Source organism: Rhinolophus hipposideros (genome assembly GCF_964194185.1).
Source record: "Rhinolophus hipposideros genome assembly, chromosome: 5".
Taxonomy (NCBI): domain Eukaryota; kingdom Metazoa; phylum Chordata; class Mammalia; order Chiroptera; family Rhinolophidae; genus Rhinolophus; species Rhinolophus hipposideros.
In genome coordinates, this window is record NC_138051.1 from 76,237,190 (window position 1) to 76,265,184 (window position 27,995).

Below are 27,995 nucleotides of genomic sequence, written 5' to 3' on the forward strand. Positions count from 1 at the left end.
GATTAGGGTTTTTATGAGACAAAGATGGAGAAAGGAGGGATCATAACTATTAAAAGCAGACACATTCTGTGTGAACAGAAATGGGTGGAGAGTTTAGTAGAGTAAAAAACAAGTGTGGAGTGGAAACACATTCTTAGCCTAACTATTCTGGGGCAGGAAGAAAGGAAAGTACTGAGGACAAGTAAAGATTGTTTGATTAATTATTTTCCCCAATAGAAAAGCCCGTGGAAGCGCTTAAAATACAAAGATAAATCAGGCAGATCCTCAAGGAGCCCAGTCTGCTGCCGCTTCTGGTGGTGGTGGTGGTGGTGTTGTGGTGATGCCGAGGGGCTGCGTGGGTGGGGTAGCGAGACAGAGGGAGGGTATGGAGTGGGTGAGCGTTGAGGGGTGAAGTTACACGGGGAGTTGAAAAACTGAATATATGGTAGAAATTTGGGGGTACAGATATGCGCAGGCTTCTATGGCAGAAATCTTCCTCAGCACCTCTTGTAAAAACAATTAGCCTCATTCGCCAAATTTGGCCAGATATGATGACGGTTGTTTTTACAGATCTCCTCTCTGAGCACCGGTTTAAAAATCCTCCTCCTGCTTCTAACCCTCGCTTCCCCCACCAGTGGGGCGCCGGGCAAGGGAAGGGGCAGTTTGAAAACGGCACCCACGTTTGCTGCCTGTGCTCTCTGCAGAAGACAGGAATCCAGGGCTTTGCCGTCGTCATGGCAACTAGGCGTTCTGTGGTCCCCCGCCTTCCTCCGACTCCTTCCACTTCCTCGGCGGGTTGGGCAGCGCTGTCACCTCTCTCGCGAGACTTGAGCGCAGCTCTGAGCAGCCCAGCGGTGATCTCACCCGAGACCCGGGGAGGAGGGAGGGAGTGAAGGAGGGGACAGAATGGGGCGGGGCGGCGGGGAGGGGAGGGGACGGGAAGGGCGAGTGCGGCGCTGCCACCGCCGGCAACTTTGTGAGCGAGTTCAGTGCGTGCGTGAGCCAGTGAGCGAAAGTCAGTGCGGCGCCGAGTTCCGGGGAGGAGGGTCCCCGGGGAGGGCCAGGTCTGGGCTTCCGAGACCGACCGCCACAGCCCAGGCCACTCCATCCCCTCCTGCCTCCGTGGCTCCCTCCCCACTTCCTCCCCCAGCCGGTCCTCCCGGGCCTCCCCGCCCCCGTCCGCAGTTACCTGTCCCCTCCCCCACTTGGCACGCACCTCCCTCTCCCCCGCGCCCACCTCGGACTTCTGGACCCCCGACCCCCAGGCGCTCCGCACTCGCTTCCCGCGCCGGTCGCCCGCTCAGCTCTTCCTTTTGGGGGCAAGTGGGCGGGATGGGGGGCACTGAGCTTCGGAGGCGGCGCGAGCGGGGACCCGGGCGCCCAGACAATAGTTGATGCCCGGGGACCGGGGCCCCGCCGCCCCCCACTACGCCGGGAACGCGCCCCCCCGCTGGCTGCTCTCCAGGCTGCATTCCGGGTTCCCCCGGGAGCCAGGCGCGGGAGTTGGGCTGATTTGCCCTCGCCTCCCCCGCGAGACCCCTCCGCGGGGCGCCCGCCCCGGCCTCGCCGCCCGCCGTGCTCCGCAGAAAGGGCGGCGAGGGAGCGCGCGCCGACGGTCTACAAGGTTTCTCTTTCTCCCCAGGGAGGGCGCGCGGCGGACGCACCCGGGACGCGCGGCGGCACCGGGAGGCCCGGCCCAGCGGTAAGTGCCTCCCGCGCCTCGAGTCCGGGCCGGGGAGCGGGGGTGCAGGATTGTTGACAGCCCCCTCGCCATTTTCTGGCGGGGGCTCGGGTCCAGGACCCGGAGCAGGACAGAGGGAGGCCGGCCAAAGTTTTATTTCCGACCCGGTGGCGCGCTGCTAGCGCAGCCCCGCGGGGGCGAGTCCGACGGCACCGCGCCCGGCGCGCGCGCGCACCTCGGAATCCGAATCTGCACGACGCTCCGCGGGGCGCCTGTGCGAGAAGCTGGGAGACCCGCGTCCCGGTTGGGGTGGCTGCACCTTCCTCACTCCGGTTTCCACCGGGCGACTCTGTCCTTTCAGTCACCTAGGTGAGCTCTTTGTAAGCTGAGCTGGAGGGGACAGGCCGAGAGGTTTAATCGTGAGAAAGGGTGGGTAATTTCTCTCCTTAGGGTCTGGGGGGAGTGAAATTCCGGGATGCTCTAACCTGCTGCAAGTAAACCACACGAGGGCTGGGGAGGCTTGAGGGTACTGCGGAAAGAACTTTTCCTCCGTCGCCCCATCTGTGTGCAACTTCTCTCCTGACCTTAAAGAAATTTGCGAGGCTCCCCATCATAGCTCCACGGCATTTCTAGGAGGACAAGTAATCGTGTTGGGCAGGTTGAAATTTCATCGGGCTCACCGTTTGGAAAACAGAGAGACAAGGGAATTGGCTCACTTTCAAGGAAGATGTTTGAGTCGTTGGTATTCGTTTTGAAGGGAAGCATTTGGAGACTGATGACTCCTAGATGGCATTTATGTTACCGATTTTACTTTTCGTGATGGAAAGAAGCATTCACTGAAATTCTTACTACCTGCTAAACGATTATATTTCTAAACCGGGAGCCAGTGATGCGATGCAAATTCCAGAGTAAAGGTGTTGACTTTCATCAGGTTCCAGGTCTATCTGGATGAACTGGGGTTGGCGTTTCCTCTATAAAGCAAACCTTTCATGTTGAAACTCTGACTCAGACTCTTAAAGCCATTGTTTTTATATTGGTGCTCTGTGGGAGTTAAGTGTCAACTTTCTCCTGTTTTCTCATATGGAATATTCGTCCAAGGTAAAGATTCTGTGACTAAAAAAAAAAAAAAAAAGATTCCTTGACTTAATCTTTTGGAAAAGTACAAGATTAAGTCTTGTAGAATCATTCTCTGCTGCCAGTTTAGTAACGGTATTAATTTTCTATGTAATACTGATTTTATGACTTTCACTTTTTCTTTTTTCATTTTTTGAAAGCTGCAATTAAGCTACTTTTATGAGGATGAAAAAATAGCTGATGGGAATCATATAGAACAGTGGTAACAGCAGTACTTTCAAATAAAAGGTTTTACGTAAATCAGTTTATGGTCACCGATGTGTCTATTAGATGACATACCAGTTATTAATGAGAATATTAATATTAAAACATTTTCCCATGGAATAAATTATTTATACTAAAGCAGTGCATTTAAAATGACTTGGGTGATGATTTGCACATAAATGGTTAGAGGCAAAATAAGAGATTTGGGGGATGAATGGTTTCCTGTGGCTATTTTCTTATCTCATTATGCTTAAGTAAAGGACTCTTGAAGTTGACTGTATCATTAGATTTCTCTAGTTGACTGAGAGAACAAGTTTGGCAAGTGGCTCAAGATAGTCAGTAGGTGTTGCTGTTAGCTTCTCTGCAGTTCCTGGTACTGCTCCTTGAGTTTGAAATTGCAATTCTGATGCAATGAACTTAGCTCTAAAGCATCAGGCAGTGTTACTTGTGACTTCATTGTAGAATCTCCCTGGCAAGGCTTAACTTGAACTCTTGGTAATAATCCCAAACCCACCTCACTGAAATTGTATATTGGGATTCTTCTAACTCTATCCTTTCACTATTCTTTTCTGGCTTTTGTATTTACTTTTGTTTCGAATTACGAGTGTAATTTTTTTGGTGTAGTTCCCTACCCCCTGTTTTAAAACAACTTTTAGACAACTACCTTTTAGTAACTTCATTAAAGTCATAGATGGAAGATTGCTCGAGATTAGTGGTTTAGTAGACTTTGGGAGATCTCAGTTGACTATGAGTTGAGATATGTATATTTTCTAAAGTTTGCAGTTTGAATTTTTTAATAAATGGCTCTTTGAGCTGTGAAACAGGAGCATGAGAAGAGGTGGGACAGTATAGAGTACAGATTCCCTGAATCTTTCCCATTTAGGGAAAGTGTGTTGTGATTAATGATAAGATGATTATGTGTTCCCTATCAGTCCTCACTGTCATGTTACCATTTTTACTGGTCCACATTAGAGCACGTATGACATACAAATAGTCTGAAGATTTTCCAGATTTGAGTCTTTGACCAGATTGGACTTTCTCTGAGGAAGACAAATAGACTCATCCCCATTAATATAGAGTTAGAGCTCTGATATAGCTTGTTTCTTTCTTCCTTTTGACTCAAATCCCAGAGGGTTCATATGACAAATTCAGAAAAAAATCCCTCCTGTAATATCACTATATTCCTAACCTTTTTTGGTGAGTCAGACAGTATTTATGGAGTGCCTCTATCTGGAAGGCTTGCTTATTGGATTCAGTGATTCCAATGGTGAGTAAGTTCCTTACTGTCCACTGGGGCCATTCGTAGTAACCTTTCCTGGTTTAGTGTTATAACCTGATGCCCCCAGAAAGGTTTTGCATAACAGGCAATTCGTTTTGAATTTTAACTTTAAATTTTCCAGCTATAGGATCTTAAAAAAAAAAATGATCAAACCTCTTTCTGAACCGTCTTTCTGAAAAACTTTTTCTGTAGAGATGGGCACAATAGTTGCCTCATAGCTTTGCTGCAAAAATTGAGATTATATGTATGAGAGTACTTTGTAAACCATAAAGTTTTATTTCCAGTTGCATTTTCTTACTTTCTCATGAACAGATTCATAGATTGTAGGAGGGATTTTGAGCATAAATCATTTGTCCCATCTTCCTCATTTTACATATGGGGAAAATGAAGACCAGAAAGTGGAAATGATTTGTTGAAGGTTATAGACTAGTCAGTGATCGGGCAGTGATTAGCAGGCAGGTTTTCAGATTTAACTGTACTCTGTTTCCTGGCCTTTTTTCCTACCTTAGAGTCTATTATGTTAAAATTTGTTTACTACTTTTCTCCCCCCTTGCACTTACGTGTTTATTAAATGTGTGAAAGGAGAACAAAACTTAAAGGTTGAAAAGCTATGAAAACAGCATTGATGTAGTATTTGGTAACTACGCTTTAGAGTTACTCAAATTCCAAAGTTATGGAAAAAGAAATTGAGTTGAAGTATTTACATGGTAAAGTCTGTAGGGTTTTTTCCTTTTTCCTTTTAGGAATATTTGTTAACTCAGAGCATAATGTATGTGTATGCTCTCTTAGAGAAGCCAAACTTAATTTATTCTACCTTACCATTTTCTTCCCTTCCTAAATTCATTTTTCATTTATAAAAGAAGTGGTTGTACCTTCCTTATTTCTGGGACAGTGGCAATTTTTAGACCTTCTCTCTCAGCTACACGTAAGGGTAACTAGGGACCAGAGATGGGAGAGGATCAGTCAGGTGGAGGGATAACTACACAGAAAACAGGAAAATGTAGGAGCTTCCTGTTGAGAACATGACTGATTTATATCGCACTACCCTACCTTTCAATGGGTAACCTGAGCCAGGAGAGAAGAAACATTTCTGCCTCTTGGGTGACTGCCCCTGAGATGAGGGGCTCTCCCAGTTCCGGGGAGGATTAAGTGTTATGTTATTTCTTCAGTGCTCACACAAAAGTTTGTGTCTTGTTCCACATCCAGTGCTATTTAATATATGGGGGTTCCATTGTCACTTGAGTTTGGCAATCCAACCTTTTATCCACTGCATTTCTACTTTTTTGATATGAGAAATAAATTGGCTTCAGTGGATTTTTGCTTTTAGTTTTTTCTGTGCCTAGCTAATTAAAACAAAACAAAACCCACACACTTATGGCACTTTGTTTTCCAAAGGTTATAAGTTGACCCTTGAACAATACAGCTTTGAACCACACGAGTCCACTTATATATGGATTTTTCAATAAATACTATAAATGTATTTTCTCATACGATTTTCTTAACATTTTCTTTTTCTGGCTTACTTTATTGTAAGAGTATAGTCTATAATACAGAGAATGCTAAAAAATGTAACATTTTAAGAAAGGAAAAAACTATTAAAATTGTAATACTCAATATATACTGAAATGATTTAATACAAGTCATGTATACATTTTTTGGCACCCCTGTGCAAATAACATACAAAATATGTGTTAATTGACTGTGTGTTATCAGTAAGTCTTCTGTTCAACAGTAGGCTGTTAGTAGTTAAGTTTTGGGGGAGTCAAAACTTATATTCAGATTTTTGACTGCATGGGGTGTTGGCGCTCCTAACCCCTGAATTGTTTAAGGGTCATCTTTATGTAAGTTAGTTATTCTTAGATGACTGCTCATTTATTCTTTTGGTAGACTTTCAGTGAGCTCTGGGATGAGTCATAGAAATATGGGAAATTTGTTTTCTTTGGGTCACTTAACCACAGATTTGAGTGAGAGATGGAATAACATGAGTGTGATGGGGTTTATGATCCATTGGGTGTTACCTTTTGAGGGCAGGGGCCAGTCTACCTCCATTTTCTCCTTTTATTCTGGCCTGAGGAGACTAAGGTACCTCTAGCCCCAAAGAGAACACGAGTGGTTTTTTAAAGATCTAGAGAGATGACACCAAAATGACAGAGGGGAGTGTCAGGGGCTTCTTTAGTTGCACCTTAGTAAATAGTGCTTAGTGGGTGTGCCACAGAGTCAGGTGAAGCCGTTTCTCTTTGCCTCTGGAGGTCTGTGATGAGAATTTTCAGTCTTTAGATTTCTAATTTGTTACTTGTCATGTTGCACTAAGTTTTCCCTCTAATTAGAATTGTAGTATGCCTAACTTTAAATTGTGGGAAATGGGCAATTACCTAATGTTAGATTTCCCGTTTTTTCAATTCAGGAGAGACAGGAGGAGAATGTAAGCTTGTTGGAGAATGCAGGCTTGGAGAGGGAGAGTTACATTTGCACAAACGGGTCACTCAGAGGCAACTTGAGCGGACAGGACCTCCAGCCTTGGTGGCCTCTGCATTCCTTTTTTCTTCTCCCCCAGAGCTGGTCCAGGTTAAATGAATTTCACAGACTTGATAGTGAGTTTTGGTTATTCCTCTTCTTTCTGTCCACTTTTTGCACAAAACCTTTTATCAAAGCTACAAGTAGAGTAATTGGCTGGCTTTTGTGGTTCAGCATTTGCTTTCTTTTAGAATGAATGACTCCTGAACTTCTCAGAATAAAGCTATTGAAAAATAAAAAGCAAAGGGTTACTGCTGAACCATCATGTTCTTCTAATCAAGACTTGACTATGATTGGTATCTTTTACTTTGGCTCCTATGTTATCTTTCCATAATTCATTTTTTTCATATTCTCAATTATTTGCCTAGACAGAAATTCTAGGTTGATACATTATGAGCTCCTTGTACTTCCTTTAACAGTCTTAGTTCCCAGAACTGATTGTTTGATTTTACAAGTTTCTTTTCAGTTCTTGATTCTTTCAGAGAAGCATCTGGTAACTGAACTGTGGTACCTCTCACCCCTTCAAGAAAAGAGAGTACTTATAAGGAGATGCCTATAAGATTTATAGAATTATAAACTAATGGGATGTTTGAAAATTTGCGCCCAATTTAACTTTTATTGCTTGTTTCACCTGTGTGTACCTAGAAGAAAAATGGAAAGCAGTATTTTCCCACATTTTTGCAAAAAATGTAAGTTTGTGATTTGTCACATACACAACTTTTCTTTCAAAGTTCAAAAGCACTCTTGAAATTAGGGTTCATGTGTAGTTGATTTGACTCTTCCTTTTTTCCTAACCATGTTTCTGGCTGCTCCAATGAAGACCTCAAAAGCTTCTGCCAGTACACTTTGCCAGAGTCTAACCTCGGAGTAGCTGGTGTTTCGAGTGTAAAGAGAGAGTGCTCTGTGTGTATATATGTAGTATGTTTGGGGTGGGGCTTGACTCCTGGCCCAGGATGTGCTCTTGGGAATTCTGTTAGGAAAGCTTGCTCTGGCTGAGTCTCAATGAAGTTCCCAACTCTTGTCTCTTTTCCAGTTTGAGAAATGCCTGTGATTCTACAGAGTCTCAGTGTTACTCTATTTTTAAAATTAGGTTCTTAGTGCTGATCTTTTGCAATAGGAAATGAGGTATCATTGCATGACAAAAGAATGTTTCAGTAGGTGAATGATAAGTGATGGAGAGTTTTGGATTCACAGAAAAGACTTAGTGGAAGTTCAAAAACCTCAGCCTTGTAAATGCTTTTGGTGGGATTGTTCTGAAGGCCATTTTTAAGGTATGTTTTAAAATAGTGGTTTTTAGCGGCTTGGGTAGGATGTGTTTGGAGAAGTAGGGAGTGCTTAGTGAGAAGAAACAGAATCACAGTGAACTTGGGGCTTTTCTGTGGGGGAACATGCTAGATATCTGGTGGATAAGTGGTTTGAAGAAACTCAATAGGTGATTCTGTGATGCTTTTCTACCACCCAGTTGAGAACACAATGGCTTTTATATCATTTTTGGATTTATGCTTGACAATAAAGTAAACAAGTAGTGGGCTTAAACCAGAAAGTAGCTGACTGGTTATTGTGGAAACTTCATTTTGGATGGGTGAAAAGGAGCATCTCTGATCCTCTATATAGTCCCATTGATTGAGAAAGACAATTTGGAAGAAATTTGGAAATGACTGTCGGCCGCTAGTAAGGCCTGGCTGCCTAGACTCCTGCAGTGGAGGTAGGACGTGTAAATCCAAATTGGGAATTGCATGTTGGCACTTACTTTTTTTATTGGGGTAAAAACTACATAATGCCAAATTTGCCATTTTAACCATTTTTAAGTGTACAGTTCAGTGGGGTTAAGTATATTCGTATTTTGAAACAGTTTCCAGAATGTTTTCATTTTGCAAATCTGAAACCATGCTCACTATGCAACTCTCCATTTCCCTTCCCCTCATCCCTGGCAACCACCATTCTACTTTCTATTTCTATGAATTTGACTACTTTAGATACCTCATATAAGTGGAATCATGTAGTATGTATCATTCTGTGACTGGCTTATTTCACTTAGCATAATGTCCTCAGGGTTCATCCATGTTGGCACGTGAGGATTTCCTTCCCTTTTAAGGCTGAATAATATCCCATTGTATTATAGACCACATTTTGTTTATTCATTCATCTATAGATGAACATTTGGGTTGCTTCCACCTTTTGGCTATTATAAGTAGTGTTGCTACCATGTTTCCCCCAAAATAAGATCTAGCCGGACCATCGGCTAGCTCTGATGCATCTTTTGGAGCAAAAATTAATATAAAACCCGGTATTATATTGCATTACATTACATTACATTATATTATATTATATTCCAGGTCTTATATTATATTAAAATAAGACCGGGTCTTATTAATTTTTGCACCAAAAGATGCACTAGAGCTGATGGTCTGGCTAAATCTTATTTTCGGGGAAACATGGTATGAATATGGGTGTACAGATATCTCTTTGAGAAACTTCTTTCAATTCTTTTGGATACATACCCAGAAGTGGATCATGTAGTAGTTCTGTTTTTACTTTTTTGAGTAATCTCCGTATTGGTTTTCATAGTGGTTGCACCATTTTACATTCCTACCAGCAGTGTACAAGCATTACTTCTCATCCTTGCTAACACTCGTTATTTTGTTTTTTTAATAGTAGTAGCCATACTAATGGGTGTTAGGTGATATTATTGTGGTTTTGAATTACATTTCTCTGATGATAAGTTACATTGAGTGTTTTTCATATGCTTGTGGCCATTTGTATATCGTCTGGTGAAATGTCTAGTCAAGTCTGCCCGTTTTTCAATCGGGTTATTTGATTTTTTTTTGTTGTTGAGTAGTAGTAGAAGTTCTTAATATACTCTGGATGTTAACCTTGTATTAGATATGTGATTTACAAATATTTTCTCCCATTCTGTAGGTTGCATTTTTTACTTTTTTGGTTGTGTCCTTTGATACACAAACATTTTTAAGTTTGACGTCCCATTTGCCTTTTTTTGCTTTTGTTGCCTGTGCTTTGGTTGTGATATCCAAGAAATCATTGCTAAGTCCAGTGTCATGAAGCTTTTCTCCTACATTCTCGTCTAGAAGTTTTAGAGTTTTAGTTCTTACATATAGGTCTTTCATCCATTTTGAGTTAATTTTTATGTGTGGTGTGAGACAAGGTTTCAACTTTATTCCTTTGTATATAGATGTCTAGTTTTCCCAGCACCATTTGTGGAAGAGACTGTCCTTTCCCCATTGAATGGTCTTGGCATCCTTGTCAAAGACCAGTTGATCCTATATGTAAGAGTTTGGTCTGTTTGTCTGTCTTTGTGCCAGTACCACCCTATTTTGATTACTTTAGCTTTGTAATGTATTTTGAAATCAGTAAGTGTGAGTGGCACTTTTATTTTATACTATTCTAAGGTGTCGTCATAGAGAAGTAATAGAGAAGTTGACAATAGAGAAAACAATTCAAATACTTTTTCACTTTTTTGAGGGGACTAGAAACTTAAAGAATGAGGTAACATGATTAAAATGGCAGAATGTATGTGAGGCTATCAGTTGTCAACCAGCATAGTAAGAGCTGTGGGCTAGCACTTCCTAGTTTACAAAGTGCTTTCACAGATATTGAGTCCAATGGCTTGGGAAAGCTTTGGAAAGGCAATGGACCTTGAATTGATCTTGAAAATTGGATGTGTACTATAGAGGGTATAAATCCCAAAACCATCTGTGTCAGTTGTATTACCGCACTATAGGGAGGTCTTTAATGAAAGCCTTTTGTAGTAATCTCAAGATTTTCAATGGGATCAGTTATTATAAGAACTGTCACTTGTGATTTTTTTCCTTGACACTGTATTGCCTTTCCTATTCTAATCCAGTAGTTTCTGATGTTTCTTATTTGTTCATTGAATAGCCGTGGGTCACATACAGAGAGAGTACTTAGCCATAGCACTGTTTTATTTTTTAGGATGTTCAAAGAAGATAAAATTAACCTGGTTGGGTTGTATAGGATGAATTGAAGGAGAGGGATTGCAGCAAGAACAGCACATTAAGTGGTCGCTTTAATAAGTAATTTAGGCTACCTAAGACATACTTTCTCACCTTTTTAATAAAATTATGGGTATAATTTTGGTTGGGTGTATTACTTGAAGGGACAAGTAGAATTTCTATGGAGGAAAAATGTGTGCTTGCGTATAATAGCACTATAGTAAAGCGTTATTTAATGCTGACCAAATGAATTTATGTCTACATGAATAGAGTAACTTATTTATTCTATAAATATTTATTGACTTCCACTCTATGCCAGGGGCTGGTGGCTGCTTCCAATGAAGAAAGGATACATGGTTCCTGCACTCATGAGGCTGATGGTCTTCTAATGATTAGAGTTTCCAAATTCCCGACATTTTGGAACCTTCGGGAACTGAGAACGGGAAATCGTATTTCCTGAGAATTCTCGAGAATTCCTGAAATAATGTTTTTTTATTTAATTTTCATTGATCATTTGTAATAATGGCTGTAACAGTAAATGTTAATAAACAGAAAAGCCATGGAGAAGGTGGGGGAACTGGGGTTCGTGGCCCCAGGCAGTCTTTCAGAGGTTTCAAGATACTCCTACATGTAAAAGGTCGACACAAAACTTGAGTAAATAAAATTTCCTAAATGGAGGTTGACTGGAATTTCATGACTAGTGCATCTCTTGCCCTGAGTGCTAAACAGGGGTCACTACGGTATCATTTTGGCCAGTTTTCTGTTATAGTTCAGGTTTTCTCAAAATATAAACAATAATTAATACAAACTTATAGTAAACAGTGAGTTTTTGCGTATATCACACAATGTATTAACATTCCCAATCTCATTTAAATATTTTATTTATTAAATTAAACATTGATAGAAAACAAAACCAAGATTCGTTTGAAAATTTAAAAAATACTTCAAATAGTTTTTATTTGTCATTTTTAAAATGAAACTTTAAGAAACATAGAGCATTAATTGCCCGATCAGACAGTCGTGATCTTTGCTTTGTAACAAATAATACTTGATGTGGAAAAATTTCTTTTATTTTCTGTAGACGTTGGTTGAATGACTGCATCTAAAAGCATCTTCAAGCTGGAAATGAGAGAATGCGTTGCTTCATATAAGCTCATTTCCTTCCTTAGAGAAGCAAATATTTTGTCTGCATTCATAGGGCTGGGCTGTGATGTCAAAATTGATATTGTTTTAGTCAATTCACACTTCAGATAAGATTCTGATTTAATGTCAGAACTCTCTGTAAGGACATCCTTTATTTCTTCTCTTGGAACTTCTGCTGTAAATGTTCCTTTAAAAAGTCTTTCCATTAATGACTTCACCAATCATGCAATTTCATTCTTACCTGACAAGGCAAAAAATTCATCCTCTTCCATCTCACATAGACAACTAACGTTGCTCAAGTCCTTTGTGAGAGACACAGGATCTCTATTTCTACGTTTAACCAATTCAAATTTTATTTCCTTTAAAAGCATTAAGAAAAAATTAACAAAGACCTATATTGTGCAGCGAATATTTATAGCTAAAAAGTGCCACAAAACATTATGATATGAGATTGGAAATTATTGTAATATTGGAATAAAATATTAGCACTGAAAGTTGTTTTTAAATTGACTGGCTTACCCACAGTAGCTGAGAGAGCCCAAAACACTCACATATATCACAATTGTCAGCCGCAAACAAACTGATCGAATGTAGTTGGTAGTATCGGCCGTCACTTTGTGGAAACGATTCATCATGGGGAACAGAAAATAGTTTGTATTTACACAGAGAAATATTTATTTTCACAACCCAGGATTTGACTACAATGTCATATTAAGGTAAACTACCTTAGATTTTCTTTGTTCACCTGAAGATGACTTTGTAGTCAAATCCTGGGTTGTGAAAATAAGTATTTCTCTATGTAAATATAAACTGTTTTCTGTTCTCCATGATCAAATGTGCTCAATTTTCAGAGCTAAAATTAGCTGATCATGTGATATCTGATTCTGGTGTTGCCCCTCCTTGTCTAGTGGCCTGTAACATTGTAATACAATGTAACTTTAGATGGGGGGGATGTCTAAGAGATACATTGTGAGTAGTGCGTTTATTTCCCATTGTGGGTATTACTGGGTTCAAGGAGCCGATTTTCCCTATTTCCCTACCAACTTTTCTCGGGATTTGGGAATGGGAAAGCGAAAAAAAATTCCTAAGAATGGGCGGGACGAAATTCCTTTCCAGAAACCCTACTAATGATTGATATGGTCCTTTTTACTGTTCTAGTCCTCTCATCTGGCTGGATTTTTCTTTTAGTCAAAGGCTACTTGTGTTACTTGTGATGCAAAACAATTGTAGTTTATTATGAAAATACTCCTATTAAGTATTTTTTGTATATATAGAGAAAGAAACATTAGACAGTTCTGCTGTTTGGTTTCCAAAAAGATATGTCTTGGCTAAATTTATTGTATTAAGTACTTTTCTAAGCAACAGAACTAAAGGAAACTGGTTTTAATGAGTTTTGGTTAAGGTTTTCCTGAGGAACCAAATAATATTTTCAAATCTTGGTTTCTTTTACTTCTATGACTGCTCCAAGAGAATCTATAAACCTAGTTTTGGCTATTTCTGGATTTTTCCATTAATTGTCAGATCTTAAAAGAACCATATACCCTTTTTGGACCTTATTTCATTCGTTCATTCATTTGTTCATTCATTTAGCAAGTTTTCAATGTTTACTTATTATATACCAGGCAATCTTTTCATTTGTAAGGAGGAGAAGATTGAATTAAGTTTCCTTGAAGGCCAGCTGCTAAAATTCTGTGAATTTGTTAGTGTGATTTAGGACTTTTTACAGTTAGTAGAAATGTTTTCGAAAAAATTAAAGAAAGATAAATTTAGTTTTTGTTTGTTAACTAAAATGTTTTAGTGGGAAAATTCTATAATGGTGGATAATTTTAGCATTAGTTTTTCTCTGTTCTGAAAACAATCAACATTTTAACTCAACTTTGAGACTCTCTTCATGTACTTTTGTTGGTAGACAATTCTGAATCTAACTGTTCTGCTGTTACTTGTATACCCTAGCAACTTAATTCCTGTTTCAGATGATTGGTATAGTGTCACGATGGGAGATTTAGAAATGCTCATCACCTCTTCTTCTAGGTGCTTTGTTCCGAATCTTTTAGAACTTGTGTCATTTATGTGTCCTGCAGTCTTGAGATGTGGTGACATCCTGTCACAGAACGCAGAAGTCACACTGAAGGACTGAGTAACAGCACTGTGACAATTAAGCTGGCAATTGCCCATGCTGCCAAAAATGTGATATTCAGATAACCCAGTGTGAGATTTTTAAAATGTGTGGCTTTATAAAGTGATATTTGCATTTTAATTTGGTGTTAGAAATTCAACATGGTATTGCTTCTATGTGGTAAGATTCAGTTATGCAAAGTAAAATTAAAAAATTGTCTCCCATGTGGATTGTTGGCTGTTGGAGATCTGGTCTCATTATCACCAAAAAAAGTTGGAAGATTTGTTATAGTCCTGACTCTGACTTTCGCCATTTTTCTTTCCTTTACTGTTGAGCAGTATTCACTGAGCACCTTGTAGATGGCAGATACTGTTCTAATCCTGTATATGCAGCAGTGAACAACTCTGAATGAGATAGGAAGCCACCAGAGGGTACAAAGCGTTTTGATCTGATATATTTTTAGAGGACAAAACTCTGTTGTGTAGAGAATGGAATTAAGGGGGCGGGGAAGCAAAGGTGGAAACAGGGAGCTCTTCGGGGGCCCTAGCAATAGTCTAGGTGAGATATGATGATAGCAGCAGTGGAGGTGATGACAGGTGGCTGGATTCTGGACATAACCCCACCAAGTGGGGCCACCATGATTCACTGAAGGGCGTTGAGATGCTCTGGAGTGAATGAGAGTGGAGTTGAGGATAACAACAAGGTTTTTAGCCTGCGCAACTGGAATAATGGAGTTGCTATTTATTGAAATGGGGAAGACTGGAGGAGCAGGTTTGGGCGGGGAGTTAAGAGTCGATTTGTACATGTTGGGCACGAGATACCAGTGCATGTGCAAGTGGAGAAGTGAAGGTGGCAGCTGGGTGGGTCTATTAATCTTCATGAGCTTCAGTTGTTTTTTTTAATCTTTGAAATGGGGACAGCATTTGCCCTTCTCAGAATTTTCGAGATTTAATGAGAAAAAAAACATTAAAGTATCTGAAGTTATGTCCTGTAGTGGTGTATTGTTTGTGAAAAATAGACTGCTTACCGTCTTCTGTACTTGGGGTTTCTTTTGAGCTACTTAACTCATAGGCCAGAATATATTGTGGAAAGTTGGCGTTTGCCCTCCAAAGGCTGGCTTTCTCTCTGAATAGACGGAAAAGCTTTCTTGATCCATTCTGCAATTCCTGGGCAGCTTCTGGGAGAACCTGGTCTTTTGGTTCCTTCCAGGATGTCAGAGGCTTCCTTTTGTGTAGAGATATTGGGGCACTACCTAGGTGGCACCAGACTTGCCTCTTAATAAGCATAGTTTCAGGCCAGAGTAATTTTATTTAGGTGGGAGGATATTATAGTAGGAAAAAAATGGTTCTTTACTTTCTCAAAGGCTTTATTATTTTAGCTTTCCATAACTTAAGCTAGTTAACAAATAGGGTCTCATGTGTCAAATTTATTGGGGAGACCACTCTCCATGTTTCTTGAGTCAGAATACCTATTTATATACTTCTAGGTTTCTTGATTGCTTAAAATTTTGTTATAGGCAGGTGAAATATGTTAAGTATATATGTTTGAACCCACCAAATTATAATTTATTTAAGATCCAAGTAAAAACGTTGAAAGCGTCAGTTTTATATTTCAATCAGTGATATTTTGAATTTATTAAATGTCTTTCCTTAGAGGTCAGAGTAAATAGCTGTATCTTTGAAATGCAGTATTTGCTGATCATTGATTCCTTCCCAAGAGTGAGATATTGCTTTAGGAATCTTCAGTCAGGAGTTGTGGTGGTGAGTCTTGATTTTTCTAACCCATGAAGCAGTTTGAACAGAAACACTACTGCTCTTTCTTCACTGCCCTGGTAGTTTCATCATCAGTCTGCAAGATTCAACCAGACACTGGCTGTGTGTGCCCATAGCAGATTATGTGATTTAGAAAGAGAAGTTATATGCGTTTGAGTGCCTGACACATGATGAATAAACTGACAGTCGTTGGGAACTCTGTCTAAGTCAGTGTTGTAGGTGTTCAGTGGAAAGAGAGCAGTAATTACTTAATGGGGGCAGGCACCAGGTAAACAGGAACCGTGTTTTTCAGTAGATGTGGTGGAGGCAGAAGTAATTTGGGTCATTCTCTGGTGTCTTTCAAACAAGAGGACATCTCTCTAATGTGAGGATTTTTGTCAGGTCCTCAAATTTATAAATGGATTTACCTATCTGCTCAGTAATTGTTAAGTTATATAATCTTTTGCTTTTCATTGTATTGGCTTACTGTACATTATTTTATTTCAGCTTCTAAAAAACTGAACTACAGGTATCTAGTATAATATCACTTGACATAATTGTTGGAAAAAGGCCCTAAGCCATTGTCTTTCCTACTGAAGTACGTATTAGAAAATTTAGATCAGTTGTAGGAGATAATTTTAAAGGAGTCTGTATGTTTAAACCTCTCTTTTCCATGCATGTTTGTTTTCCCCTAGAAGGAAGACAACTTACTTTTTAGACTTTCTAAAATGTCTTTTAATATTTTCCAAGTTGCCTGATTTGAAGTTGAGTCTAATAGTCCCTTTTACTGGGGAGATACTCCCAAATTTTCTGAAGTCACAGTTCCTAATTTTTTTTTTTAAATAACACCTTTACTGACCTGTAATTCACTTACTGTACAATTCTCCCATTTGGAATGTACAGGTCAATAGTTTTGAGTACATTTATAGAATTGTGTAACTATCTCCACAAACAGTTTTAGAACATCTTCACCCCAAAGAGAAACTCCAGCCCTGTTTGTAGTCACTCCCATTACTTCCCATCCCCACCCTATGTCCCCAGCCCTCGCCCCAGGCCACCATGAAACTACTTTCTATTTTCATAAATTTGCCTATTCTGGGTGTTTCATCTATATAAATCCTGCAATATGTGGTCTTTTGTGGCTGGCTTCTTTCACCTAGCTCTATCAAAGCACATTTTATTTTTTTAAAAGCACTTTAATGTTGGTGGTCATGTTAACAGATTTCAGATTCAAAACCAGAGATGCCCTATCTGCTAACATGGAAACTACAGCCTGTGCTGGTCCCAGAGAAAATAGCAAAACCACATTACCAGCTGTATTTGTAGAGTGGGGAGTGAAGTTTGAAGCTTTCTTGAACAAGAAAGCCACTGGTACTAACCCGCAAATGCACTCACAGTGCACATGATTGCATAGTTGCCTGCTTCTCCTTTTCTGAGCATTTCCTACTTCTTCCTTGAATTATTCAGATACCTCTTAGAAGTCATCCCTGATTCTTCTCTTTCTTTTACCTTTGGTCTGGTCCGGGACCAGGCATTACCATTTGTTTTCTTTTGAATTGATTCTTGGTTTCAACTTCTCTTAGTTTTATTGGCACTATGTTAGAACAGACCCTTGGTTTTCCTATCGAGTGGTCTCCTTTCTGACCTCTTTGACACCTGCTGCCCCAGTCTCTAGGCCATCTTGTCTGATTCTTCTTTCTAATGTATCAGATGGGTACAGGTGCCACCCAGGAGGGACTAAGGTGGTTCCCAATACCTGACCACATCAAACTCACACCCTCTTACTTGTTTTTGTGACCTATCTCTTGGGTCTCTCCTTTCCTGTGTATCGGGTTTCTTTGTCCTCTATCTAGGACTGTGTCTCTGCCTTCTTTTGCTGCCCCTGCTCTCTCCTCTTTCCAACTATTGTGACTTCCTTTGTTCATCTTTGATTTTAGTTCTATTCAACAAGTGAAATCTATGGAGTTCCTCGCCCAAAGCTTTCTCTCTCTTATCCTGTTCCCTGAATATCACGCTTCCTTACCGTTATCTTGTCTCCCTTATCCACTTTGATGTCGTACCAGCCCCTGAGCTCTAGTTTTGTCTGTATCTTTCTCATCCTGTAAAGCCCACCTCTTTCATTGATATCTTTCTGGTTTCTGTCACTCACCTTGCTTTCTCCCTTCCCTGAAATGCTGTTATACTGTATTGTGTACTTAAAGAGCTTCGCATGCACAGTTCATCAAGGACGTTAAACCTGGAGATGACTCAGAAGGGGGGTTGTCCGTTGTCAGAAGAGTTGAAAGTGTCATGTAGAAGGCGATCACCTTTGTCTTCCCAGACCCCATAAGGTAGAACAATGAGTATAAATACAGATATTTGAATGCGCACAAGAAAGAACTTTTCTAGCACAGCTGTGTTAGGGTATGACAGGTGTGCACAGACTAGTTCATTCTGGATGGGGTCATTCAGACAATCCACGGGGCTCGATGAGATGAGTGTTCTCAGTCTCCAAGGACTATCGGAACCACCTGGGGAGCATTTTAAGTACACAGATTCTCAGTGTTTGGAAAATTCAGCTTAAGCAGTCTGTGAAGCCAGGCTTGGAAATTTTCGAGATCCTATGAGTGTCTCATTTGTTTACCAGGTTTTATTGAGTGCCGGCATTGTGTGGCCACGTGAAGTTGTGGCTTTTGCCTTTGTAGGACCTAGAGTCAACGGGGGGATGCCATGTGATTTCACCTCAGGTGGATGTGGATTCTTGGAGGATAGGGACCTTTTCTCATTTTGTATGTTTCTTTGCCCTTGGGGAGTGGGCACATCAGCATTGGTTCCTCCCTTTTGTAAGGCCAGTTACTGTGTTCTTATCCAATTGTTTTCATACAACTTAATTTCTTGGTTGAAAAGGAGCCACTCTATCTGCAGTTGCTTCATGGCAGCTTCAGCCTTTTGATTTTGTGTCTTTCTAGTAATAAAATTAACGGGGGCTCCCAATTATTGAGTATCCGGTGTGCCAGGCACTTCATGTCACATTATTACTAATCTTTATAACAAGCTTCAATATAAACATTAGGACTCTGAGTGGGAGCCAGGATATTGAATTCCTGTTACAGAATTCCTTCTTATATTAACATATATTGCAGCAGCTCCTGAGTTGAGAAATTGTCTAAAGTCGTCGTCTGTTGGGACGAGGGTCGTGGCAGTCATGTTTCGGCTGCGTGCATAGACTGTACCTTATTGTTTGGAAGGCCAGAAAGCCTGTCTACATATAATAGGGTAGCAGTGGCTGTCACCCTGTTAGTTAACTGGTAATTAGTTTTAAATACTATGACAGACAGATGTTAGAAGCTCTCCACCCATTTCTCTAATGAAAGCCTGGTCTTACTGGTAAGATTTTTAAGCCTGGTATGCAGTTTATCATTTGTCTGTGTGGAAACACACTGGAGACTAAGGGACTGGTTTTTGTGTCCTCAGTGATAATCTGGATTTCCCAGAACTGGCATGTGACCCATCTGGTGGTTTTCCCCTCTGTATCTGTTATAGGACTTTGGCCTTGTTGAGGGGACCTCCACAGTTCACAATGGTCATAAATATCTTTTGCTGAATTTCACCTCTGAATTAGTTCTATGGTAGGTTCTTTACTGATACCATCTCATTTTATCCTCATGAACTTCCTGTGAAATAGATCTTACCAGCATTTACTAGACAAGGACACTGGAGCTTAGGAAGGTTAGTAACTTGCCTAGCTTCCACACTCCCTCCTGTTTGCAGTTTTCAAGGGATCACACAGGAGTGACACCATTGCTGTTAATCTCTCTGGCCTTCTCTAATTGCTAGCTTCACTAAGAAATAGTAAGTGGTAGATGAGTGAAGAAGAGCAAGTATCTCAGACTCCTAGAGAAAATTTTTGGGTAATGTATTTAATTTTGCGCCTAACAATGAAGTCAGGGTAGTGGTTGTCATTGAATGTTGTCTCTGCCCAACTGAATTAATGAGATCTGGGAAACAACCTCACGATGGGCTCACATCTGCTAGAGAAGTTGAGGGCCTGGGATTGCAGATGTTTCTAAAAAAGTACAAATTGCTAGATGAAATGTAAATACCGGGGGTGCCCCCCCCCAAAAAAAGTGTACAAGTGGACACTTTGGTCAGCGTTGCTCAAGCAGTAGTTCGCCGTAATCAGAAGTGTCTGGACGATGATGGTAACCACTTTGAGCACGTCTTGTCATTGCAGAAGTCAGACGTGACTTGTATTTATCTTTGTTATTGGTATATATTATTACAATTTTAATACAGTTTTTTCCTTTCTTACAATGTGTATACATTTGTTTTGGCCCCCTCTGTATATATAGTTGTGATGAAATAAATACAAATCTTCACACAGTTTGTAATAACCATGGAATTTTTTTTTCTTCTACTAAGAACCCCTGCGCTTTACTTCCCAACTGAAGGCAAAGCAGGAAATGTGAGAAATTTGTATTCTGGGTGAAATACATTTTTTCTCATCTTGCAGCATGGGTTCTGCTATGAAGTCATACTGTCGCTGACTTCCGCCTATTGCCCTGAAATGAACAAGCTGTCGTCAGTCAGCATCTGCTTTGTGGTGAAGTGCCGTAAGCCTGGAAGCATATGAGAAATATGTATATAGATTTTTAAAGAGAGATTAATGAACGGAAGTTAATTGAAAATACAAAAACAGGTGTAAGATCCATCTTGGCGATCAAGTGTGATTCTAGGAGACACACATTCAGCAGATGGAATAGAACTAAAGTCACTAGTGAAAGGACTTACTTAACTTTGGTCATGGTGAAGAAGGAGAACATCTTTGCTACCTTAACCTTTCTATTGAATTGTGGGCATTGTAGCTTTATTGAATCCAATATACCCTTCTTTAAACTTTATGCACAGGTAATGTCTCCAAACCAAATATTTGAGACTTCTCTTTCCTGTTAAATACATTCTCAAGATTTTCTGCTTTGGTTTATTAGATAAGGATTTTTGGTGCCGTAATAACATGGCAGGGGTGGTTTTATCTTAATCCCACTATTTGCTTTAGTATTTAGACTTATTATTGAATCTTAAGACCAAAGATTAACTTGAAAGAGTACTGTTAAACTTTGGTGGCCGACCAGGACACGATGTGCTTTCGAAATGGAGCAGAGTACCCTAAGGCTATTCAGTGAATTCAGTTCTCGGTGCCCTTGCTTCTAGCGCGATGCACTAGGTCTGTTCCCCGTCCTGTTCTCCGTGGGCCGCTGCAGCAGGGAATCACCTGGAGCAGTTCACTTTGTCTGCAGGTTGTAGACTCTCATGTTTCACTGCTTTGATGGAAAGCTCCCTTTTTAATAATGTTGTATGACTGCAATAATCTTCATCCATTAAAGGCATGCCACACTATTCCTCTTCCCATAAGCGGCCTGAGGTGACCTCTGAAAATGGTTCGCTATTTGCTTGACCCAGAGAATCCCACAAAATCATGTCAATCGAGAGGTTCAAATCTATGGGTTCATTTTAAGAACACTCACGAAACTGCCCAGGCCATCAAGGGTATGCATACCCGAAAAACCACCAAGTATCTAAAGGATGTCATGTTACAGAAGCAGTGTGTGCTGTTCCGTCGTTACAATTTTGCCCAGGCCAAATAGTGGGGTTGGACACATGGTCGGAGGCCCCAAAAAGAGTGCAGAATTTTTACTGCATGTGCTTAAAAATGCTGAACTTAAGGGTTTAGATGTGGACTCTCTGGTCATTGAGCACAGACAGGTCGACAAAGCTCCCAAGATGCAACGCAGATCTTAACAGAGCTTGTGGGTGGATTAACCCCAACATGAGCTCTCCTTGCCACAAGGGGATGATCCCCACTGAGAAAGAGCAGATTGTTCTCAAACCGGAAGAGGAGGTTTCTCAGAAGAAAGAGATCTCTCAGAAGAAACTGAAGGAACAAAAACTTGTGACCCAGAAGTAAATTCAGCATCAAATAAATGCTAATAAAAGTAAAAAAAAAGCAATACCACATTCTTACCTTGGTCCACCCACCACTGGGGGCAAAGTCTGTTTCTAAATATGACCTGAATATTCATCCTTCACCCAGCAAAGACCCACTGGGCTGTTTTGTGTCAGGCACCTGCTGTGGACGAGGGACTGTACTGAGTGTTATACAGATATAAGCAGTCCCATTCTCAGGATGCTTCCGGCTCAGTGGGGAACTCAGGAATAGAGAAAAATATTCAGTACCCAGCAGGGGACGAAGGAAACCACTGAAATATATTGTCTACTTTCTTTTTATTATTATGGAAGCAGTACATAAGGCCTTGTGGAAAATTTGGTAAAAACAAGACGGTCTGAAGAGAAAAAACGTCATCCATCCTCCTACTACCTAAGGATAACCACCACGCATAACATTTTCATGTTTCCTGTGTTTTAAAAATGGCTTCTACAAACAAGCAAAACACAAGAGATATCTCCAGTAAAAGCGGCTTTTTAGATGAAATTTGATGGAGAGAAGGAAAGTGGTCCCCAGGAAACAGCAGCGTTCGCTCGGCGAGGCTCTGTGACGTGAAACGCAGCAGCAGACTTAGGGAACTAGAGTTTTCTGGGATTTCTCAGGAACAACACTTTGGGGAATGCAACCAATAGCAACCAATAGCAGTGTTGACCTTAGATTTCTCTGTGAATATTTTCCGGGTTACGAATATCTTCTAAAACTTTTTAAAGATGATAGCTGGCATTCCAAATGCTTTTCTCAAACATTAATTTCATTTTAATCTATTCTAGGTGAGTAAAATAGAGCCTATGCTCTAGAATGGGATGTGAAAGATGATTTACAAATTACAATGTGTCCACTGCATGTCCATGATTTAAGATTGGGAGCGTTCATGATAGGAGAAGCAACAAAGGAAATTATTTTTGTTAGGTACTAGCACTTCTTTTGGATATATTGTTTCATTTCATTTTCATAGCAGACATTTGCGGAAGGTGTTTTCCTAATTTTTCTAGTTTAGATTTAGAAAATGGATTCCCAAGACTAAGTTGCTTATCTGGGTTGCAGTGTTTCGTCGTGAGTCCCAGTGGCGCATGCAAGCTTTGGGACTAGAGACCTGGTTCCCATCCTACCTGTGTGACCACAGGTAGTTCCATAATCTCTGTCTTTTCAAAAAAGGGGCAGTGATGATGCTTAACTCACAAGGTTATTGTCATGATGAAATGAGACAATGTATATAATGCCCTTCCCATACTTTGGATTTAGTACCAGAAGATGGGAGCTTTTATGATGGTAGTTGTATGGCATACAATAGATGTCCAGTAGGTGTCAGTTATCCATCCTTCCTTCTTAACAAGCTCTCTCAGCTTTTCAGTTTTCCTAGTCTCTTTCCCTTGGATTTTTATTTATTTATTTATTTTAAAAGATTTTATTGGGGAAGGGGAACAAGACTTTATTGGGGAACAGTGTGTACTTCCAGGACTTTTTTCCAAGTCAAGTTGTTGTCCTTTCAGTCATAGTTGTGGAGGGCGCAACTCAGCTCCAGGTCCAGTTGCCGTTTCTAGTTTCAGGGGGCGCAGCCCACCATCCCTTGTGGGAGTCGAGGAATTGAACTGGCAACCTTGTGGTTGAGAGGATGCGCTCCAACCAACTGAGCCCTCTGGGAGCTCAGTGGCAGCTCAGCTCAAGGTGCCGTGTTCAATCTTAGTTGCAGGGGGCGCTGCCCACCATCCCTTGCGGGACTCAAGGAATCGAACTGGCAGCCTTGTGGTTGAGAGCCCACTGGCCCATGTGGGAATCGAACCATCAGCCTTCAGAGTTAGTAGCATGGAGCTCTAACCGCCTGAGCCACCGGGCCGGCCCTCCCTTGGATTTTTAAAAGACCCCGATGGAAAGATACACCTCATTTGGGTTATACTGGTGGATTCTTGGATTTGTAAAACAAATTTTATCTGCGTATACAGGAAAATCCCATCTCATCAGTAGCTGTTTTTGAATGGTCATCCTGAACATTTTCCCTGGGTGTCAGATGGGGGAAGGCTATGGGTAGGAAACCTAAGAGCTCAGATTGGGGAGAGGGCAGAGGGCAGAGAGAGGAATCAACTTGGTTATTTTCCTGGCTTCATTTGCTACCTGCCAGCCTTAGCAAGGATTGTACTATGGCCAGGTGTGACTGGGACTTGTGACAATGAGCAGAGGTTAAGAGGACAGGAGAGGTACTTATGTGGGACATACTTGGTTCTCCTTGCATTCCGCGCTGTTTCATTCACTTATTCAATCGACAAACAGTTTGTTGAAGCTCTCCTGTGTTCAGGGCACGGTCCCTTTTGAGGAGCATCTGTGCTCACGAAAGCAACTGAAGTTAACAGATGAGTAACAGAATATTACAGCTGACTTTTGAAGTGCCAAGGTAGAGGGAAGCTGGGGGAGTCAAAATAATATTAAAATTATTTTTCTGTGTTTGCTTTTCCTTTTAGACTTTGAAGGCTAGGACTGTGTCTTTTGAAACTTTGTATTCTCAGAGCCTAATCTGAAATACATCCCTGAATAAATATGTGTAAATTCAAAGCTGGCACAGGGATAAGGTAATTTATAAATGATGCATTTCAACCATCTGTGTATTTGTGGAGGTCACAACCCTATAAATGGAGACATCTGATAAGTCTCTGGCTTGTTGGTCATTCTAGTTTCAGGTAGAAACTAGAAGGTAGAAAGTGGGAATTGTGACTACTGTGTTTCCCCGAAAATAAGACCTAGCCAGACAATCACCTCTAATGTGTCTTTTGGAGCAAAAAATTAGTATAAGACCCGGTCTTATTTTAATATGATATGATATGATATAATATAATATAAATGCCAGGTCTTATGTTAATTTTTGCTCCAAAAGACACATTAGAGCTGATTGTCCGGCTGGGTCTTATTTTCGGGGAAACGGTAACTGGTTCATGCTGAGAACTTTGGATGCAAGTGTCTATTTCATCTTGGGGTTTCTTCATTTTGGAAGAGAGTCTTACGGCCTAGATTTTTAGAAAGAGATTTCACAAAGCTCAGAGGAGAGAGAGTACACCTCCAAGGCCAGCAGAGCTATAAAAAGGAATGTGGTTTCATCTTGATGGATGGAAGCATCAAGAAACAGAAGTTGTGACTGCAATTCCAAATCACAATGGAGCCTGCTTCTGAAGAAGGCAGCACAGCTGTTCAGAGCCATTGCAGATGAAGCCAGATTAAGAAAAAAATAACAGCTTTATTGATATATAATTAACATGCCATATAATTAGCCCACTTAAAGTGTACAATTCAGTGGTTTTTAGTGTATTCACAACTGTGTGCAATCATCACCAATTTGAGAACATTTTCATACCTCAAAAAGGAACCCCATGCCCTTTAGTGCTCTCTTCCCCTTCCTCTCTCCCCCACCCCCTGACCTAGGTAACCACTAATGTATTTTCTGTTTTCTATAGATTTGCCTATTTTGGATGTTTAATATACATGGAATCATTACATGTGGTCTTCTGTGGTTGGCTTTTTTCACTTAGTATGTTTCCCAAGTTCATACACGTTGTAGTGTGTATCAGTATTTAATTTTTATTGCTGAGTAATATTCCATTGTATGGATATACAACATTTTGTTTATCTATGAGTTGATGGACTTTTGGGGTATGAGGAATAATGTTGCTATTCATGTATTCATGTGTAAGTGTGCACATGTTTTCATTTCTCTTGACTCTATGAGTTATACTCTATGAATGGAATTGCTAGCTTATACAGTAACTATGTTTCACCTTTTGATGAACTGCCACACTGTTTTCTAAAGTAGCAGTCCCCTTTTATTAGGTTGGTACAAAAGTAATTGCGGTTTTAAAAGGTTAAAAATTACAAAAACCGCAGTTACTTTTGCACCAACCTAATACATCCCCACTTAGCAGTATATGAAGGTTTCAATTTATCCACCTCCTTGTCAACACTTGCTGTTGGCTTTTCATTTTAGCTATCCTGATGGGTCTGAAGTGGTAGCTCATTGTGATTTTGATTTGCAGCGTCTTTTCATGTGTTTATTGGTTATATGTGTTATCTTCTTTGGAGAAAGGTCTTCTCAGATCCTCTGCCCATTTTTAAATTGACTTATTTGTCTTTTTATTATTGAGTTGAGGTGTTGTTTATATACCCTAGATAGAAATCTTTTATCAGATATATGATTTTCAAACATTTTCTCTTATTCTGTAGGTTGTATTTTCACTTGCTTAGGCAGCCAGATTTTAAGTGGTGTGGAAAAGAGAAAAGGGTACACAGTAAGCATGGAAACAAAAGACTAGGTTGAACAGCTACAAATGTTTAGAGGTTACAGCTAGGATGACGTATGGCTTGTAGGAAAAAATCTGAAATTACCACAGTGATTTAAGAAAAACTTTATAGAAGTATAATACACATCAAATCGTAAAGATACAGCTTAATAAATTACAGAAAATGAATACACATGTGTGTCATCATACGAGGTCAAGAAAGAGAACATTACCAGCTCCCAAGAAACCCTCTCATGCATATTTGCAATCACCCTTCTTCTCCTCAATGGTAACCCACTGTTTTGACTTCTAACGTCATATATTAGTTTTTGTATATTTTTGAAATTTGTAGAGATGGGATCACATAGCATGTTTTTGTTTATGCCTTTTTTGTTTACTTAACATGTAAAATATATTCATGTGCCGCTTATAGCCGTATTTCTTTTTCATTGTTTTATAGTTTTCCATTGTATGAGTATACAACTATTTATAAATTCTGCTCTTAATGGGCGTTTGACTTTCAGTTTTCAGTCTTTGGCTATTATACCCTTGTACGTGTTTTGAAGTGCACATGCATACATTTCGGTTGTATGTATATCTAAGAGTGCACTTGCTGTGTCAAAAGTGCATTTATGTATGCTCAATGTTAATAAAATATATGCAGATTAGTTTTAAATTTATAAAACAAGATGAGGAATAAAAAGAAGCTAGACTCACTGTTTAACTTGAATGAGAGGAAATTTGGAGTAATTCATTTCTTTTTCCTGCTGTCGTTTTAAGCAAAGAAGGTACTTTTCAGACAGAAGAGTAGGATAAAATAATTTCCAGGATACTGAAAACTGAAGTTACTTTCAATGAACCCAGTTGGGAAACTTCAAGAAATGAGAAGGTGAGAGAAGCTCCTGAAATCAAGGTGACATCAGTGTTTTTGTTTTCTAAAGAAAGAAAATAGATTAAATTTCATGTGAATTTCTGGCAGAAGTCTGGTCAAGGTTTAAACAGGTGATTTGATAACACAGAGAAAAAGGTACAAAGGTGCTGGTTACCTGGAGTCAGGATGGTTTCTGTCATTCCAAAAATATTTATGGGGCTGCCAATTCCTATACATCCCCCCTACTCCTGGCGCCAGGCGTACAAAGGTGAATGTCAAGTTCCCAATTTAGAAAGATCAGCTTGTAGCAATTATTCTTAGTGCATTTCCTTGTACATAGTTTTTGAATGGCTCAATCATGGGGGAAACAGACTTATAAACAAGTAATTACCAAATATATGCAGAGTGCCTATAAAGCTGGTTATGAAGTGCTTTGTGATGCTGGGAAGGAGAGGGGAGAAGAGGAAGTCTTTGAAGAGGTGACACTGCTTCTAAGATGTGAAGAGACTACCGGAAGTGGATAGGAGATGGGGCTGGGGTATGAGAGCATTTCTGCTCTATAGGTTAAAGTGATTATGGAAAAGCTCTTTAGCAATGGGAAGATGTTGTCACTGATTGGTCACATAATGGAAGGCTTTGTATATCATGCTGAGGAGTTGGGACTTTTAGCTTACAGGAAGGGGACTTTTTAGCTCTAGAAAGATTTTTAAATATCTAGGGAGTCGAATGATCAGACTTGCGTTTAAAAAGTTTGCTAATGTGGAAAATAAAAACAGTAATCTGAAGCTAGGGAGACAGAAAATTTACAAGAGTGAAGGTAGGGATTACTTGGGCCTGGAGACCAAGGAAAGGAATATTCTAGAGTCTTATTGAGCAGACGATTTAATAAGAACAAACTTCATATTGTATAACAAACATACAGAAAAGTGTAAAAAGCAAAAGTATACTGTGGGATGAATTTTTACAAAGTGAATAACACCTGTATAATCAGCACTCAGATTAAGAAACAATGTTGCCAGCCCTGGGAAGGCCTGGTTAGTATGCTCCCACTGAAAGCATTACTCCTCTACTATTAACACTATAGTTTAGGGCTTTTTTTGGGCCTGTTTGCGA

The 27,995-nt window shown here is 40.2% G+C and overlaps 1 protein-coding gene and 1 pseudogene across 18 annotated transcripts in view; both read left to right on the forward strand.

The window, feature by feature from the left end:
* The first annotated feature begins 892 nt into the window (after positions 1-892).
* SIPA1L1 (signal induced proliferation associated 1 like 1) overlaps positions 893-27,995 on the forward strand; it is a 335,407-nt gene continuing 308,304 nt past the window's right edge. For 7 of the 17 annotated variants that reach the window (XM_081047663.1, XM_081047664.1, XM_081047665.1 and 4 more), the window contains exons 1-2: positions 893-994; positions 1,622-1,681. The gene's annotated coding sequence lies outside the window, so the exon portion shown is untranslated. Of the gene's footprint in view, positions 1,682-1,871; positions 2,030-2,071; positions 2,090-2,636; positions 2,759-27,995 lie in introns of those variants that run through there. The other 10 variants (XM_081047676.1, XM_081047671.1, XM_081047670.1 and 7 more) reach the window with 6 other exon arrangements.
* On the forward strand, positions 21,187-21,716 carry LOC308497909 (large ribosomal subunit protein uL22-like; annotated as a pseudogene). The gene has a single exon. The product of its transcript is annotated as a large ribosomal subunit protein uL22-like (transcript).